Genomic DNA, 18,316 nt, shown 5'->3' on the forward strand with positions numbered 1-18,316 from the left:
GCTGCTTCTACAACAAGATAACTATATGATTCCTGTAAAACACCTAATTTCACAAAACACTGTGCTTTAATGAATGCCTAGTATCTTGACCACCACAGTAATTAGCACCTAGTAAGCAAGTACATATACATGTGAATGAGAAGTCCTTGGAGAATAAAGGAGTTGCAAGTATCCCTCCATAGTTATTTGTTGAAGTTTTACGAATTATATCAAAATAATTTTGATATTTGCAAGGCTCAAATTGAGCTTTCCTGGCAGTATACAGGTTCAGTTGCTTTTTAAGGCAAGTCTTGATTTGTGTTAGTAAGACAGCGCAAAATAACTTCATATTTCCCATGGCCAGAGGGCATGATGTCCTTTGTGGCAAAGCTGTGCCAATTGTCTAAGTGTATTGGAGAAAGTGTGGGGAATATTACTGTGCCTGTGCCATCCCAACCACTTCTGATTTCCCCCAGCAGCAGCAGTAAACAGGAGGGAAGCTTTACAATCATGAGACTCACCTAAGGAGCCAAGGAGACCTTTCTGGGAGGATAAATAACTTTAATATCAGTATAGGGTGAGAACAAAGAAGGCCTGGTTTGCAGTCACTGAGTATCTGAGTGTCATTCACTGACGGGTTGTTTCTTCACCCACTAGAAAAAACATGAAGGGGAGGCCAAATGGCCACCTTTAAAACTACCATTTCATCTTTCTGTATTCCGTGAAGGGATTGATTTCCTTTGTGGAATCACTGAGGTTTGAAGCATGGAGTTTTTAGGGAAACAAAGACGGTATACTAGTGACTTTTATTTTTGGTCACCAGTCATCCTGTTTATCTTTGTTATTCACTGATGCAGTCAGTGTTTAGACGTCTTTTACATGTGCAGGGCAGTTAGGTGGTTAGTAGTATTCAGTGTCCTTGTCTCCTCCTCCAGTGTTTTTAGGTATGTTATGATTTATTTTCATTTCTTTGACAAACAAAAATGAACAAAAGTAGCTACAAACTTATCCCCTACCATGGTCTATTTTTCACATGAGTCAGAATAATCTTAAAGCAGAACCGTATCACCTTTCAATTAAAATGATATTTGAACTCCTTGTCATGGCCTACAAGCCCCTCAGTACCTGGCTGTCTGACCTTTCCACGTCTCCCAGCTGATTGCCTGCTGGTCTCTCTGCTTGTTCACTGTGCACTAACAACATTGACCTTCTTTCTGCCCCTTTTGGACATTTCAGCTGTTCCTATCCTGGTACCTTCCTGTTCCCTGCACCAGAAATTCTCTTCTCCCAAATCTTTGTGAGGCTGCTTCTTTGTCATAGATTAAGAGACTCTCACATAATAAGGGGAACCCCCCAAAAATGGTATTATTTTTTGGAGGTCAGGCCCCTCGTAGTACAGGCTTTCCCTGCTAGGTTAAATGTTCAAGGAACCCATCGGCATCAGTGCTCTAGTGAGCTAGTGTTATTGTAAGAGTCTGCATTTGACTTCAGTGAATTTTTTTTTTTCCTGGAGATTATTTCAGTGTATTTGCTTATTTCATGATGGGTGATTTACATGAACAACCTGCCCCCACCGCACTGAGTGTTCAGCAGTTTTTGACCAAAACAGGCATGACCCCATGCCCCACATTCCCTATTCACCTGATCTTGCCCCTGGCAACTTTTTTGTTTTCCTGGATTTAAAAAATCCTCAAAGGGAAACGTTTTGCCAATGTGGAAGAGGTGAAAAATGTCAGATGCACTAAAAGGCATCAAAATGGACAAGTTCCAAAACTGTTTTGTTCAGTGGAAAAAGCATCTTGATAGGTGTATTGTTTCAAACGGACAGTACTATGAAGGTGATTGACGTTTAAACATGTAAGAATACATACGCAAGTATTTAGAAATAAATTCCAGGTTTTTCTGGCCTTCCCCCCCATTGTAGTCCTTTTCATCTTCACTAAAGCAGAGATCCTCTCTCGCACTCTGTCCTTTCAGGTATTTATCATCCTTAGAAAATGAATGGAGGAGACAGGTAAATTAGTAGAACTCAAGGTTCATTAGAGCAGGAACACAGCCATTTGCACCACTGAGTTCTGGGTTTCTAAAATACTGCCTGGCACACAGTAGACACTAATTACTAATTTTGAAGAATTGAATGGAAGTTTTTGCCAAAGTGTGTGATTTTTTTTTTAATTTCAAGCATACGCTCTCATTATTGATAAAATAAGATCAGCCGTGTAGTTTCCATCCCCTCCTTCACTTCTCTCAGTGGAGGCTAGTTGAGTTGAGTTTGGAAGTGTACCTGGTGATACCTTTTACGTGCTTGGACTATTCCTGATCCATGTACTATAGGAGAAAGATTTTAGCATTAAGGGTAAACACATCATAGTGTCTCTGTAACTGGGAAAGTTGTTTATAATTAGTTACCTTTTCTTTTTTTTCTTTTTTTTTTTAATTTGAGTTGGAGTCTTATTCTGTCGCCCAGACTGGAGTGCAGTGGCCGCTTCCGGCCACCACAGCCTCCACCTGCTGGGCTCCGGCGATCCTTCCACCTTAGCCTTCCAAGAAGCCGGAATTACAGACATGCGCTACCACGCCCGGCTGATTTTTTGATTTATTGTAGAGATGAGGTCTCGCTGCCCAGGCGGGTCTCAAACCCGCGGGCTCAGGCAATCCACTCATCTCAGCCTCCCAAAGGCACAGGATTACAGGCTGAGCCACTGAGCCCGACATTAGTTACCTTTTCAAACAATGTTTTGATGTTCACTTCCAGGAATTTGTTAACAAAGACTTTCATTTACCTGTACTTTGGTTTGATTGCCAAGAAAATAGAAAGATAGTTTTTATTCTTAAATAGGAGGAGTTTTTTGTGCTTTCCCATAGGAGCATCTGAATTTAGATTCCTGTCAAGTGATCTTGACACAAAAAGGGAGATCTTTTGGTGTTTTCAAGCCTAGCACTCAACCTTCCCCAAAACTGGCCAGGTTTTCTCACTGTCAGAGACCTATTCAGGCAAATAATGCTTTTTCTTAATTAGTTTCTTCCGAAAACTTTGAAGACCTACTGCTGCCTTCTGTATGTAGTGCAGTCTTAGGCAGGCAGGCAGGCAGGCAAGCTTCATTTGAGATGGTAGTGAAATAAGCCCTTAGATTTTTGGACGATTTGTTCATTCTATACTTAAATATGATCTCTCCCCCCCACCCCGCCTTAAGAAATCTACAAGTATTTACAAGGGTTTAGTATTTGTAAAGTTTCATTTGTTTCTTCCTTGTCCCATTATGTGAACATGTAGCCTGCCATCTGGTCTATGAGATCGTCCCTAGTTGTGGTGTCTGGAAATTGGTTTTTATGTCTCATTTAGGCTTTTTATTAAAAACAGTCAAAAGGATAAACATAATTTAATTGATCTACTATTTGTGAAATTCTAAGTAGCCACACTTGATTTTCTAATAGTATAAAGAAGAAGAAATGAATACTAGTGTGTGGTTTGGTACCATGAAAAACAAGCAATAAAAAAAAAAGAGAGAGGTGAAGGAACAGGTTTATGTATTTTCATGGAAATAGTATTACTTCCAGTATAGTTTGCCTTTGAAGATAGTAGAGAAGGATGCAGAGAAGGTGCATTTGTTCTGTGGCATTTTCAGTTTTAAAATGAGTATAACATAAGTTTCATTATAAGATTGGTCTTGTGTTCTTCATTGAAAGTGTGGTGAATCACATATTGCCATTAGTGAGATAAGAGGAGAGTATCTGAAGGACGAATTAATCTCAGTTGGAGACTATTCCTTAAAATATTCATTAGTGTGCTACAAAGATTTAGGGGGAAGGTATAATCACTGCCTCCCACTTTCCAGCACACAATTGAAATTAAACTCCTGTGGATAAATCACTCAAAACAGCTGGGCTTTGCATAGGAGTACCTCAAAAGCTGGGCCCTAGATCCATGTAAAATATAAGGTGTTGAGTATCCCACAGGGTCTGTATTCAGTATCATTTGGTGGTGATAAAGGAGGCTTCTATCTGCTGATCCTTGTGTATCTAGCACTGTTGGGTATACAAAGCAGTTGTTACTCTTTAAAATTGTGAGGTACTTTTCAGAGTAGCACTATGATATTTTTAAAAAATTTTTTGGTTGTGGTTTTTGTTTTTGAGAGAGTAACTTTTGAATTTTTTTAGAAATCTGTAATGGATACTAGTTTTTACAGAGTTTTCTTCTAAGAAGATAATGTGGTTTGCTACAAAAAAAGCCTCGCTCTTTCTTTTGTTTGTGTTTTGTAATAATAACAATAAGAAAGTCTGCTAGGCCGGGCTCGGTGGCTCAGCCTGTAATCCCGCGCCTTTGGGAGGCTGAGGTGAGTGAATTGCCTGAGCCCGCGGGTTCGAGACCCGCCTGAGCAGTGAGACCTCATCTCTACAATAAATCAAAAAATCAGCTGGGTGTGGTGGCGCATGCCTGTAATTCCGGCTACTCGGAAGGCTGAGGCGGAAGGATGGCTGGAGCCCAGCAGGCCGAGGCTGCGGTGGCCAGGAGCGGCCACTGCACTCCAGTCTGGACGACAGAGTGAGACTCCAACTCAAAAAAAAAAAAAAAAAAAAGAAAGTCTGCTTTGTAAATCTGGGAATTACATTGTTTTAAAAATGGAAATTTAAAAGGATAATTATCTTGTTAAGAATGTAGGAGCTAGAAAGTCTTGTTTTATGCAAATGTGGCAACAGCTGTAAAATGAATAAGCTCTATCTGTTTGCAAGTTTTATATTCTTGGTTAAGTAAAACTGGTGTCTTCACTTAGGGAAGCTCATCTTCTGCAAACTTTTTTTGTAACACTTTATTATCCTGTTATTGCAGATATTATCTACATAAATATCAATAGTAGATTAAAAATTGAAATATGGCTGGGTTTGGTGACTCACACCTGTAATCCCAGCTACTCAGGAGGCTGAGGTGAAAAGATTGCTGAAGCCCAGGAGTTGGAGACCACCCTGGGCAACATAGTGAGACTCCATCTCTACCAAAAAAAATTGAAATACAATAAATGCTTACTTTCCAGACTTTTTTTAGATTATCATAATTTTTAAGTGAGCGTTTCAAGGCATGTGCAGTTGTATCTGATGTTATACAAAGTCCAATAATATATCACCAGTAAGTCTGCCAACTATCAGGTATGTAATCCTTATCTGTAATTTCTTTTGCAATGCCTTGAATGGTTCTGTGCATTCAAGGTGGATTCAGGAAGTATTTGTTGTTGGGGGTGAATTGAAAACATATGGCTTTAATCCTGTAGGCTATTCTGCCAACAACCTAACAGGAGGTCCAATGATGAGAGAGAGGAGATGGGGAGGTTCTCCTTCACTGCACTTCTTTCTTTAACCCCTCAGCCCCAGCTTGAGTGTTGCATTTTATATATTAGGCAAAATTAACCCCCTCTCCACAATGAGGAAACATTTGATGCCAAGTTTCTGAGGTTGTTAAAAAAAATTATTCTAGCCTAAGTAGACTTATTTGTCCAATATTCTTTGAGTAACATTATTTTTTGAGAACCTTTCATCAGTTGTTTTTGAAATAATCTAAAAATAACTCCTGGCTTGTCAGGGCTTTAAGGTAAAAACAGTATCTTTCCCCAGTAAGTTAACAGTACACCTACCACTGGAATTGTGAAGATATCTGGGGCAGTGGGGAAAGGACTCCTTACTGACCTGTTTTATCGTAGTGGTAATGTGAGATTGAGTCCTGTGAAATATTTTGATGGCCTGAACCTGAGTTGCAGTGGTCACTTTTTCCAGAATGTAGTAAAAGCACTTCATTTCTTCAGTTGTAAGTTATATAACAGCAGTATATGTGGGGAGGGTGCACATTTTATATTGCATGCTTTTGCTACCACTGTATAAAACACAGTACCATTTGTTCATTTAGCAAACATTTAAGTGCCCACCCTGTGTTAGACCACATACTCTACTCTTAGATTAAAAGATGGACTTGTTAGGCTCATTGCTAATACTTCAGTAACACATAGTCTCAAAGTTCAAAATAATAATTCAAAAGAATGAGCAACTACAGTGTTGCTGTTTTTATAATACTAGTGGCCATCCATCAGAATAGATTGATTAACCTCCCTTGAACATTATGACTCCGAAAGACATAAATTAACAGTTTTATATGGTTCCCTACGTACTATTACATTTATGTCTTAATTGTGAAAAGCATGAGTATAAGCTTATTACTAGAATACATTGAGGTTTTCTAGTCCCTTCTTGGATTGTAAACTAGACAGGACCTTTTTCCTTTTTTAACCCTTTTGTGTTTCCATGCTTTTCACACAGTGAGCTTCAGTGAATATTGATGATAATGAAAATTCTGATCTCTAAGAGGAGGACACTGCAGTAGCAAAAGCATCCAATATAAAATGTGTACCCTCCCCACACATACTGCTGTTATATAATTTACAACTGAAGAAATGAAGTGCTTTTACTACATTCTGGAAATTCTCCCGAATTTTAGTGACAGCTTCTTGATACATAACAACCCTCCCTCTCCTCCTCACTCAGGATACCTCTAAGCTTTTTAGATTTGGTTTATCTTGTAACAATTTTAAGTACTCAAATACCTGATTTATGCAAGTTTGCTTTCTTTAATGACCAGTGTTCTCAGCAGTATTTCACAATTTACTTGGTAGGCTATTTTTTATTATGTGTTTTGGTAAACTGTTATCTTTTTAATTGTATGTACCATCTTTCCAAACAGATGATTGTCTGGGAGAGGCCGGGTGCCGTGCCTCCTGACATAGGCTAAGGCAGAGTGGTAAAGAGTAAATCATCCTGTCTGGGTGTGATCCCCAGCTCTGCCCCTTCATAGCTGTTTGACCGTGGATAGATTCTTTTAACCTGACTTGCATCGGTTTCTTCTACTGTAAATGGAAAGTTACTAGTACCAGTCTTGTAGAACCATAGTAAACTAAAACATTGTTGAAATGCTGGCTGTTATTATCATCATCGTGGTTGTTCACTTTATGTAGAACTGACAGCATAGTGCTCTCTGTGTAGTGAGGACTCAAAATTGGGTGGTTTTTTATTGACTTTTGGCAACAGGCCTAAGCGGTATAGTATTCTAAGATGTGTTTGCTGACATCAGCACAAGTTCAAAGAATTTCCCACTTGCCCATCCTTATCTTTCTCCAAATTCCTTACATTTTTTGGCCAATTCCAAAAAGGCTCTAATCAGTTTAAAACCCTGTGTGAGCTTCACTTTTTCTATCTGCCTTTTACTGAGTTCTGAATAACCACATGGTTAAAAAAGAATCAACCAATATATACTTACCACAATTGTAATTGAATAATTATATGCTGATGTTTTCACAGATATATTCCTTTGGAGGAGATATCTAAGTTACATGGAGACAGGATTGATTGTGTCTTGCACCCTACTATGTCCCCAACACCTAGCGCTTAGGTTTGCCTTGAATATGAGGAAATAATATTTGAAGACCTGATTTTTTCATGGTAGGGCTGGTAAGGGATCAAACAGTATATGAATGACAGTCTTCACCTCTCAAAAATTTATAGGCTAGTTGAGGTATGTAACATATAGGTATAAAGAGAGAAAAACCCAACTCTAAATGTGAGAAACTAGCTATAAACTATTACCTGTTGTGCACCTCCTGATTTTATTTTGGAGGGGAATATATGACCTAGTGCTAGATGTGACCCTCACGCCACTGTTTTTATACAGGGTCATATTCATAGTATTCACGTTTCCTACTGACCTCAGTTAAGAGACCCCAGGCATAGCAGATCCACATAAGACCAGTGCTGCCCTCATCGTGGAGATGGACATCCTTTAATTTTAAATTGAAATTTTGCCTAATGAAGAACAGTTTCCAGCTAACTCCTAGGGAGAGATGTTGGGCCCTCATGAAAGAGGCAAGCTGCTGCTGCATTCATTCTCTTTTTATCCTCATGACAGCCTCATGGTATAGTAATATATCAAGTATTTATTCTATGGACAGAATTTGTAGCTCTTGCATATGACAGAATTGGAAACTTAGTGGTTTTAGGGACAGAAAGAAAGGATGAATGTGAGGAAGAAAGGAAAAGAAACTCAGTTACTGACTGGATATTGGGAGAGAGCGAGAAATCAGAGATACCTTTGCACTTAAGTGGTGGCTACTTCAAAGTAGGAAAGACAGGAGCAGCGAGTCCTAAAGTATTCTGTGAAACCCTAGTTCCAGGAGATATTAATAGGTGCTCCATGGAAAAAAGAGAGTAGTTAAAAATAAGTATAGGAAATGCTACATATGATACTTCCCTCTTGTAGATTCACAAGTATACAAGGCTGTGAGAAATGTTTGGCAGGAGAAACTCATTTAACTATGCTGAACACAAAGCACCTTTTCCACAGCATAGCTGTTAACATACTGTGAGTTAGCTTCTCTGGACACCAGTTTGGAAGCCTAGTCTAGAGGAATTGGGAGATTGTTAATAGGAATGGGGTTTTGGGGTTTGAGTTTGAGATTAGGACTAAAATTACTGTCGAGGGTTTGGAAATGAGGCTTGGAAATATAGTTTTGTAGGTTCAGCTAAGTGGAAACAAGAGACAAAACTTGGCCGGGCTTAGTGGCTAAAGCCTGTAATCCCAGCACTTTGGGAGGCCAAGGCGAAAGACTTGCCTGAGCTCATGGGTTCAAGACCAGCCTGGACAACTTGGTGAGATCTCCTATCTACAATAAATCAAGAAATAAGCCAGGCATGGTAGTACGTGCCTGTAGTTCCAGCTACTTGGAAGACTGAGGTGGAAGGATCGCCTGAGCCCAGCAGGTCGATGCTGCAGTGGCTCTGAGCATGCCATGCACTCCAGCTTGGGCAACAAAGACTCCAACTCAAAAAAAAAAAAGAAAAAGAGGCAAAACTTAAAAAGGAAATTACTAACATCCAACTTTAATTCCAAACCTGACTATTATTGAATTAATTTTATGTGGGTCTTTCAAATAAGTCACAGCTTTTCAGTACTCAAATGTATACAGCTGTTACTAGACTTTATGCGATACATAGAAGCCAACTAGTAAGGGGTACAGGGTAATGGTTTTGTAAACATTAAATCTAGAATCATAACTGTGGGTGCCAATGAGATGAGAGTGAAGACCCCAGACTCTACTGTAGGGAGTGTGGAGGTCATGGTTGGGTAGGGAAGAGGCAGAAAATGGTCAGAGATATGCAGAATGAATGCTCAGAGAGAAGACCATGAATCTAGAAGTGTGCATGGAAGGCAAGAGGGGAGCATTCCACAGGGTAGGCAGCCGTGGGTGTTTGATAAGAAAGAAATACAACATCATTGAGCTCAACTCCTCTATTTTATACATGAGAAGAAAGACTGAGGGAGAGAGTGATTTGCTCAGGATCAAATGCTAGTGCAGCAGAGTCAGAATTAGAATTTTGTCCCTTCAGCATTGCTTCTTCCTGCTCTAGAGATTTTAAAAAGGAAGTGATTGCTGATGATGATGTTAGCTACCTGCTCTCTGGGGGGAAAAGGTACCTCACAGGATAGGGATTGCATCTCTTAGCAGATTTACTATGGTAGAGAGTCTGTGAATCAGGCTCTGAACCCCAATTTATCTACACTCTTACCTAATTTTTGACTTAGGCTTATATTAACAAAGTTCTTGAGATTGATGTAAAAATCAGAATGTCAGTTTATTAATAAACAGTGAAAAAGAAACTGCCTTGGGATATAGACTTCCAAGTCTTGGCTAGTGTGTTCTCTTCCCTGTAGATTTGCCATGTGGGAAACCACATAATAATTAGGAGGTTGCTTAGTGAGTGTGGTATAGGCACAAGGCATGCTTGGAATGTGTTATGGAGTCAGGTCCTTCTCAAAGATCAATTACCTCATCTGGCAGTTGGGAATAATAATCGTACTTTGATCATAGGGCATTGGGAGTATTAGGTGAAAAGATGCATGTAAAGTATACTTTAAATTGCTTAGCACAGTGCCTGACATAGATGTCCTACTCTTAACTCTGATAACAACTGTCAACATTTTTTTTTTGTTTGTTTTTTGAGTTGGAGTTTCACTCTGTCTCCCAGACTGGAGTGCAGTGGCCACTCCCAGCCACCGCAGCCTCAACCTGCTGGGCTCCGGCGATCCTTCCTCCTCAGCCTTCCAAGTAGCCAGAATTACAGGCATGCGCTACCACGCCCGGCTGATTTTTTGATTTATTGTAGAGATGAGGTCTCGCTGCCCAGGCGGGTCTCGAACCCGCGGGCTCAGGCAATTCACTCACCTCAGCCTCCCAAAGGCGTGGGATTACAGGCTGAGCCACCGAGCCCGGCTTGTCAGCGTTTTAATTCTTCAGAAAAAAACTACTGGAACCTCGCTGTGATCTTACAAAACTCTTCCTGCTGAACACTGCTTGAGTGAGAAAGGCCAGATTTTCTTATCCTGTTCTGGTGACTGTCCTTTGTGCATTCATAGTTGACCAGCCCATTTGTGGACTGTTAATGCTTTTTTCCCCGGTGAGTTACAGAGACTCTCTCAGTCTACCTAATATTAGATCTTGAGTCCTGGTCTCCATTTTGCTCTTTTTAGGATGCTGGTTTTGAATGCTCTGCTCGATCCATTATACTATGTTGAACTATTTGAAATTGCTGATTTTCTGTTGGTTTTTATCTATAAAAGAATGGCACTGTCATATGGTTTAACGTAATACAGAGATGTTAGATATTAATTCCTCACGGATGATCTTAGGAGTTCCTATTCAAAGTCTGTGGATGAGGTCTGAAGCTTTTTCTAAAATGCAAAAGGCCTGCAGCTGTTACACTTCTTTCCCTGTGATCACATTCTAAGAAAGTTCTTGTGGAGTGTGTGTGTGTCTTGTGTATAGTATATCATTTTTACTTTTCTCTTTACATTTACTTTCCTGTTTGCTCAGGGCAGCCAGCATTGACCCATGTGAATGATTACTTGTACAGTTTATTGAATGTATATTATTAGATAGTGCCAGGCACTAGCTCTAATATGATATTGTGTGTGTTAATTCATTTTAGTCACTAAAAAATTATGAGTTAGACCGTGCCATCCCCATTTTACAAATGATGTAAAATTTTACAAATGAGGAAGCTGAAATACTGAATCAGTTGCTCAGGGCCCCACAGCTACGATGGGAAAGACTGGAATGAAGTCTAAGAAGCTGTGGACCTGCCACCCTCCTCATTAAGATTCGTTGTCGGGTCAGACATCCTCTGGAGTGCTGAAAAAAATCTTTGCTTCTCTAGGATCAACGGTCTGTTTTGCTATCACTGAGATGGACCTTGCTAAAGGACCACTGTTTGTCTTCAGTGGCATTGCCATGTGTTCTCTAATTCTGTTCAGTTACCCTGTGTTAAGCAGATTCTATGGGCAAGGTACTGCTGCTTAGAATGGTCACTAGGAGATACAAAAATGAACAAGGCCATGCTACCCTCAGCTTACAGGTTAATCAGGAAGAAGGCTGTGTGCCCAAGAAATTGTAGTACATATTGAATGTGTCTTAGACACTCAGAGAGACCACGGAGCAGAGAGAAATGTGTTAATTTCATGTCACAGGGTCAGACTAGGAGCATTTTAGTTGTTCCTTGAAGGAGACGTTAAAAGAAAGAAAAGGAATAGGCCAGCTTTCATTAGGGAATATTCTTTAGTATGACAGTAGGAGACAGTTATTTGAAACTTGTTAGAAAAGAAAAAAAAAAGAGATGAGGAATCTGAGGGCTATTCTGGAACAAATGGATGAAAGGCGATTGCTAATCTGAGAGGTGACCCCAAGTGGAGGCTGTCAGTAGCCATACCTGTGCTGTAGATCTGTTGTGTGTGTGATGTGCTGAAGACCTCGAGAGGGGCAGTGCCTGTAGGTTAGGTGCTGCCCAGCTTCCCTCACCGTCCTGACAGTCAGCCTTCCTTACCCTCATCTTCCTGGTCCATTCGTTTTATCTTCTGCAGTTGCTCAGAAAGGAAATAAGCATGTTTTAATCTTCTCAAAAGTTGGGACAAATTTCTCTTTAGTCTTATAAAATGATTTCAATTCTGTATTAAAGCATTACCAGAAGGAATTAGGGAGCTTTTGAAAACTGTGTGGTTTTTTTCTCTCTCAGTTCTATATTAACCTGAAGTTTTGGTTATTTTCTTATGCGTGTGCCTGTTTTCTTATTTTTAATTTTCTGTTAGGGGAACTTGAGGATTTTAATAGCATTAATTTTTTGCAGTGTAAACTTTACTCTTAACTCATTTTTATCCTAGTAGACAGTTAAGCAACCTGTTAGCCACAGTAAGGGGCTATAAAAAGAACACAAGATCTGGCCATTGCCCTGCCCTCAGGAAGCTTAAGTTGTATTTGAGGACAGAAATTACACTTTTAAGAAACCCTGTAGAGTAGTTGGATACTGTCAGGGGAGGGAGGAGGAGCACATAATATCAATAAGGGTACCTGATCTCAAACCAGGCGAAGTAGGGGCCAGGAGTCCCAAACTATACCTGTATGATGACCACTTGTATACCAAATCCTGAATTGTACCCCACATCTTTAAAAAAAATTTTTTTTAAATATTTTAAAGTATTTTTTAAAAACCCTGCACTAGGTCATGTGTTTTTATTATGATAGCAGCTTTTTCCTGTGCTGCCTCCTTGTTCTTCTGTGGCCATCTGTATCTGTTTTCAGCCCCTTCCCATTCCTGTACTACCCTTCCTTGTTTTAGGTATTAATATATCCTTGACACAGAAGTCTTTCTTGAACTTACATACCTGTTTAACACTTTCATCTACCAGACTATAAACTCCTTGAAGATGAAGCCTTGGACATAGGGTTTGTTCAGATATCTTTGGGACAGATAGGAACTTGGGAGAACAACAAGTTTTATATTAACCTGAAGTTTTTATTGGTGTTTGGATTTGACATACTGCAAGATATTCAAGTAGAGATGTCTGTTAACAGTTATAACACAACCTGGAACTTTAGGCAGTAGATGTAACTCATAATGTAGTGCATGAGTTGCCAAGAGAGACCTTTGAAGGGAAGAGAGGTCTATGGCTAGACCCCTGGGTAATATGCACATTTAGGATGTGGTAAAGATTTTAAAAGTGAACGTGGGCAGAGGAGGAGTTGGTTAGAGACCTGTGAGAACAAAGCAGTACAATGGATAGGAGGAAAAAATAACATCAGATGACACAGAAATATAGAGGAGGATCAGGGCTGAGAAAAAGCCCAAGGTCTTTAATCCCCATAAAGAGCCACGTCAGTAGTGTGTGGACAGAATGATGGCCAGTTTGCCAGGGTCAAGGTGAGAGTGGGTGGTCAAAAAGAAACGCTGAGGATAGACCTTTTTAAAAGTGGGGTGAAAGGAAAAAAGAACAACTTGATGAGTTATTAAAAATCCAGGAAAGGCATGCTTTGGGGGTACAGGAGGAAAACACAGTTTTTTATGTAGTAGAATGCATCTGAATATTGGCATTGCTGAGTGAGGGAACCAATAGAAAGGGGTTGAAGTGGCTATGGTGACTTGTAGTGGCAATCAAGGAAGTAAGGTAAGGTCTTGCAGCCGACTTCAGTAGCTTGGGTAAAGACAAGAGCTAGAGTAATTTAAGAAAGTCTTGAAATTGAAAGGGAAACATGCCTGGATCATATATGACTGAGAAAAGTTTCTGATGGATCTAAGAGCTCAGCTTTTAAAATTTGGTAACTCTGATCAGCAGATGGTATGTCTATTCAGAGGCAGCTGATTAACCAGATGGGTGTAGTAGGAGGGAAAAGAGTGGTGAAACATAGAGCAAAATTGGAGTTGCTGGCCACTGGGAAGTTAGCTGCCTTAGGGAGGCAAATGTGGGCCAGAAGGGTCTTGACTGCCTTTGAGCCTTTGAGAATGTATACACAAGATTCAGTAGAAGTGAAGAGAAGTGACAGGAGATAAATTGTACCAAAGAGGACATCTTGGAAATAGAACACTTTCCACTGGTGAGGAGTTTCGTGTGTGGCTCTGCCCTTGAATAACACTTAGGAAGCACAGAACATAGTCTTAGAAGGAAGGCCAGGAATGTGCAAAACCAGTTTGAGGGACCATCAGCATGAAGTGATGGATTGGGTTGGGATCAACACACCCCTAATGTCCATGTTCTTTGCATGTTGGTGAGTTAGTCATAAATCAAATTCTTGTCTGACATCCTCTTAATATATAGCATACTTTATTTTCCAGCCAGATCTATTTGAATGTTTTGCAAAAATGAGTATTCATTTACTGAGCTGTTCTTTAATAATGACAGCTGGAAATTACAAAAGAGCGTCTATCAGACTAAATAAAAAGGTATTGGTAAAGTGTCTTCTGCCCTAAGTTCTCTATTCAGTTGGTGAATTACTGGCGTAATCATACTTGAAATCTAGAGTTTTTAATTAAGAAAATAGCTCATGTTAAATTTACTGATAAGAGTTATGCCTCCCTCAGTATTGCCAACTTTATTTTTGTGAGCTCTTTCAGTGACATAATGAGCATCCTGTTTCCTTAAGCATTTAAGTGTAGGTTCTTGTGAATTGACAGGATAGAGGCTCTTAAGAACTGAGTAGGCCGACAGAGCAGCTGGTGTGACATTCAAGCGTTCATATTGCCTTCTAGCTCCTGAACAGAAGGAAAAACACAGTTTTAATTTAGAAATCTCTTCTTTGACTATAACTGAAAATTTCAACACCAGTGAGACTAGAAGATGATAGAACATTTGGTTCTCATATTTAACTGGAGATATAGTATGTTCTTATATTTGGTAAACTGCACAGGATTATATAAAACTAACACTCCTTAATTTTGAGCTTTTCAAAAACTTATTTTTTACTAGGGAAAGTACTGTAAAACAAAAGGTTCCTAAAGTGCCTGAATAGAACAATAGAATAGAAGAATACAAAATGTAGTTTATTTTGGGGACAATTAAGAGAAGGTAGATATCTAAATCATAGTTCTCTTTTGAAATTTAATCTAATCCTTTTAGATGTTTAAAATAATTTTATATATGTTCAAAATGTGCCAATATGAGTCTGTACATTTTTCTGGAAATTATTTGCAGTGTTTGTGTAATACAAGATTTAAATAGAAAAGTATCAATATAGTTGGTATTAAAAGTCAAAAAAATTCAAAGTACCAGCTCACAGAATAATTTTCGAAAAAGATCTGCTTTCAGTTATCCAACAGATTAGGAATAGCATAATAAAACACCGTGAGTAATTTGTTTATATTTTTGTCTGGAAACTTTTGGATCACACTGACAATCCAACAGTTTGTTCTCTAGTCAAAGTTTAGGGCTCACTTACTGACAACGGTGGCTGCCATACCAGTAGCATCCACATCATCATCATCTGAGAAGATCCTAGAAATGCACATTTTCACATGGTGCCCAGGATCCACTGGGGTGACCCAAGCAATCTGTGTGTGAAGGAGTCCTTAAGGTGATTCCAATGCATGATGAGGTTTGAGAACTACTAATCTGCAGCATGTTGGATTAATTTATAAGTTTGTCTTGGTTTTGGTAAATTTAGAGTTTAGAGAGATTGTTTTTTATTGTAAATACAACCTTGCAAAATTAGGCCAACCTCCCAAGAGACAGGTGTCATCAGTATTTGGAATAAGATGGTGTTAATTGACTTGATCATAAGCAAAAATGTCAGTCGTTAACGTCAAGATATCTGTGTTTTGGATCATTCACGTTAAAATTTTATCATATACTCTGCTTAATTAAGTAGTTTGTTGGCATTAATAAATAATCCATGCTGGAAATAACAGTTATCAAAAGCCAGTGTCATTATCTTATAGCCCCAGAGAGGCGAGCGAATTGCCAGTTGATAGAACCTGGTCTGCTTTGGGCCGGTGTATTTCTTTATAGATTGTGCTTAGGATTAGGGTAAGGAAACTGGGTGACTTTTTCACACTTTCACTGAACTAGCCTGTTGTGTGGGTTCACCATTTTAATTGAGTTGTGAATTTTCTGAAATATGAGAGAAACAAAATAAATAAATAGGCCTTGTAAATGTGCATGCAAACAAATTTTTACTATTATCTGTAAGCCGGTCTCATGTTCTCTGATGAAAACAGATGAAAACGATTATAATAAAGATTACTACGCCACCCAGGCCCTCCCTACTGACTCCTTCGGTAATTATTTGAGAAGAGGAACAAGCTGTGGAAAGTGAAAAACAGCAGTCGGAGACAACTGTGTAGGAGCAGAGTCGGGCATCAGAGAAGTGAAGGCACGGGGCATGGTGAGAGTCAGGGAGGGGTTCGCAGTAGCAGAGGGAGTCAGTAGGCCAGATAAGGAGTGGATGTGTCCTTCCGATTTGAGAGCATGGGGGGTCCGTGGTCACCTAGGAGAGCGGTGTCAGTTCAGCACGCAGGAAGCAGCCAGGTTATACTCGGTTGATCTGTGGGTGGGAGATAGTGTAGATAGTGCACATCTCAGAGCAGAAGACAGCTAGATGTGGGGCTGAGGGCTTTCTTACCAAGTGGCCTTCACTGGGTATGATTTGTACTTCTTTATTATGTAGACCCACTTGCTAACCTTATTATCATAATTATTTGGTAAATTTTTATATAAGATGGGTAACCCTAACAAATTATTTCTCAAATATATGAATCATTTCGTTCAGGCTTTCTGAAATACTGAAACTCAGTATTATCACTTTGCATACCCTAAAGAATCTAACACCCTGGTTAAAAACCATTGCCATGTGGCGCTAATTAATTTGAATATCTGAAATATCTTTTAACTCAGCCTGTTGTGTAAAAGGACTTAAAGAAAAGTAAAATTGATGTATCTTACACACCTAGGTAGTTTGAAACCTCTTTGAATGCTGTGACTTTCTCTTAACTCATCTAACACTCCTAGCGTATGCTTTTAAACATGGGGTTCGAAGGTTTTGTTTTGCCCTATTTAAATTGTTTCTATTGTAAAATCTATTTTTCAAATTGATTTTGGCTTATGATTCAAACAGGAGCATTTCTATTCAATAAACATTGAGCATCTACTATGTTCCAGACAGCACTGAAGGTTAAAAATGAATGACACAAATCATACCTTGAGTTATAGTTCTTTGGGAAAGACAGAGAAGTAAATGCATCTCTGCAGTTGTGTGATAAAAGCTATAATAGAGTAGCAAATTAATACTCCCCTATTCTAATCTGTTTCCCACTCAGAGAGATTCGTTAAAGTGTTCTTGCCAAATTGATAACTGACAGCAGCTGTAACTTGCCCTTTACATATTCTACTTAGTCTCTGCCTCTGGAAGATAAGATAGATAAGATACATGATAAATAAGTTACTAAGGGGAGTGGGACTAATTTTAGTCAACACAGACACTGCCATGGTGTTTATGATCCTTTGAGACTAATAAAGCAGGCCTTGTAGACAATACTTATTTTTTGCTTTATCAGTTCTATACAACTGAAATTCTGTTCAGTAAATTTACTCTTGCTTATATGTTATTTTTTTACTCTTCTGATAGAAATTACTTTTCTAAACAAGCTGTAAAAGCTTTATGCTCTTTTATGTGAGTGTATATGTTTTCTTTAAGCCACTTAAAAAGTGATAAACAGTGAATTCAGGGTGACTTGAAATTTGAGTTATCCCTTGGTTTCTTTAAAAGAATTTTTAATAAAATTATTTGAATATACCAAAATTTTGTAAAAGACACTTCCCACTGTTAATAATTTTGTCATACTCTTTGATATGTGTAATATTAGACTACATGCTCTTTTCACCATTAGAGTAAGATATTACACACAAGCACTTGTATTTAATAGTTTACAGTAAATTATTTTATTAAAATGATTTTAATTGTTGAAGAATCTCATACTTTTAGGGAATGACTCAGGTAAAAGGCTATTTTTTCTTTCTGTAGAAAGTGACTAAGAAAGTTGAAAGATCATAGTACCTCCTGCTGAGATACAGAGATCAAAGACATGTAAGGCATGATTTTTGCCTTTAAATAATTTTTCAGTGTAATGGGCCTTAAATTTAGATTCCATTATGTAGTATTTGTACGGTCCAACTTCTCTAATGGACAGGTAAAGCTGTTACAGGTTGTGAATCTTGACTAAGGATCACTGTGGGTATCTAGGAGGGTTGAGTGGGTGGGGCTGGATTTCTTAATTTATAAGATAACTCTCACTGTCAGTGAAATGCCAATAACAACCTCAGTGAGAAACCGCTATCAAGGCTAGTTATCCCCCTTCCCATAACCACCTGTCTACATGAAAAGGAAGTGGAATTGATTTTATGTTTAAGAAAGGGAAAAGCACACTAAGAAAATGGAGATCTCTTGAGTGTTCTTTTTTAAAGGTTGTAGTCGAAAACTATTTAAGAAATTTA

Source organism: Carlito syrichta, unplaced genomic scaffold (genome assembly GCF_000164805.1).
Source record: "Carlito syrichta isolate Samal-C Ts95f unplaced genomic scaffold, Tarsius_syrichta-2.0.1 Scaffold287905, whole genome shotgun sequence".
NCBI classification, from domain to species: Eukaryota; Metazoa; Chordata; class Mammalia; order Primates; family Tarsiidae; genus Carlito; species Carlito syrichta.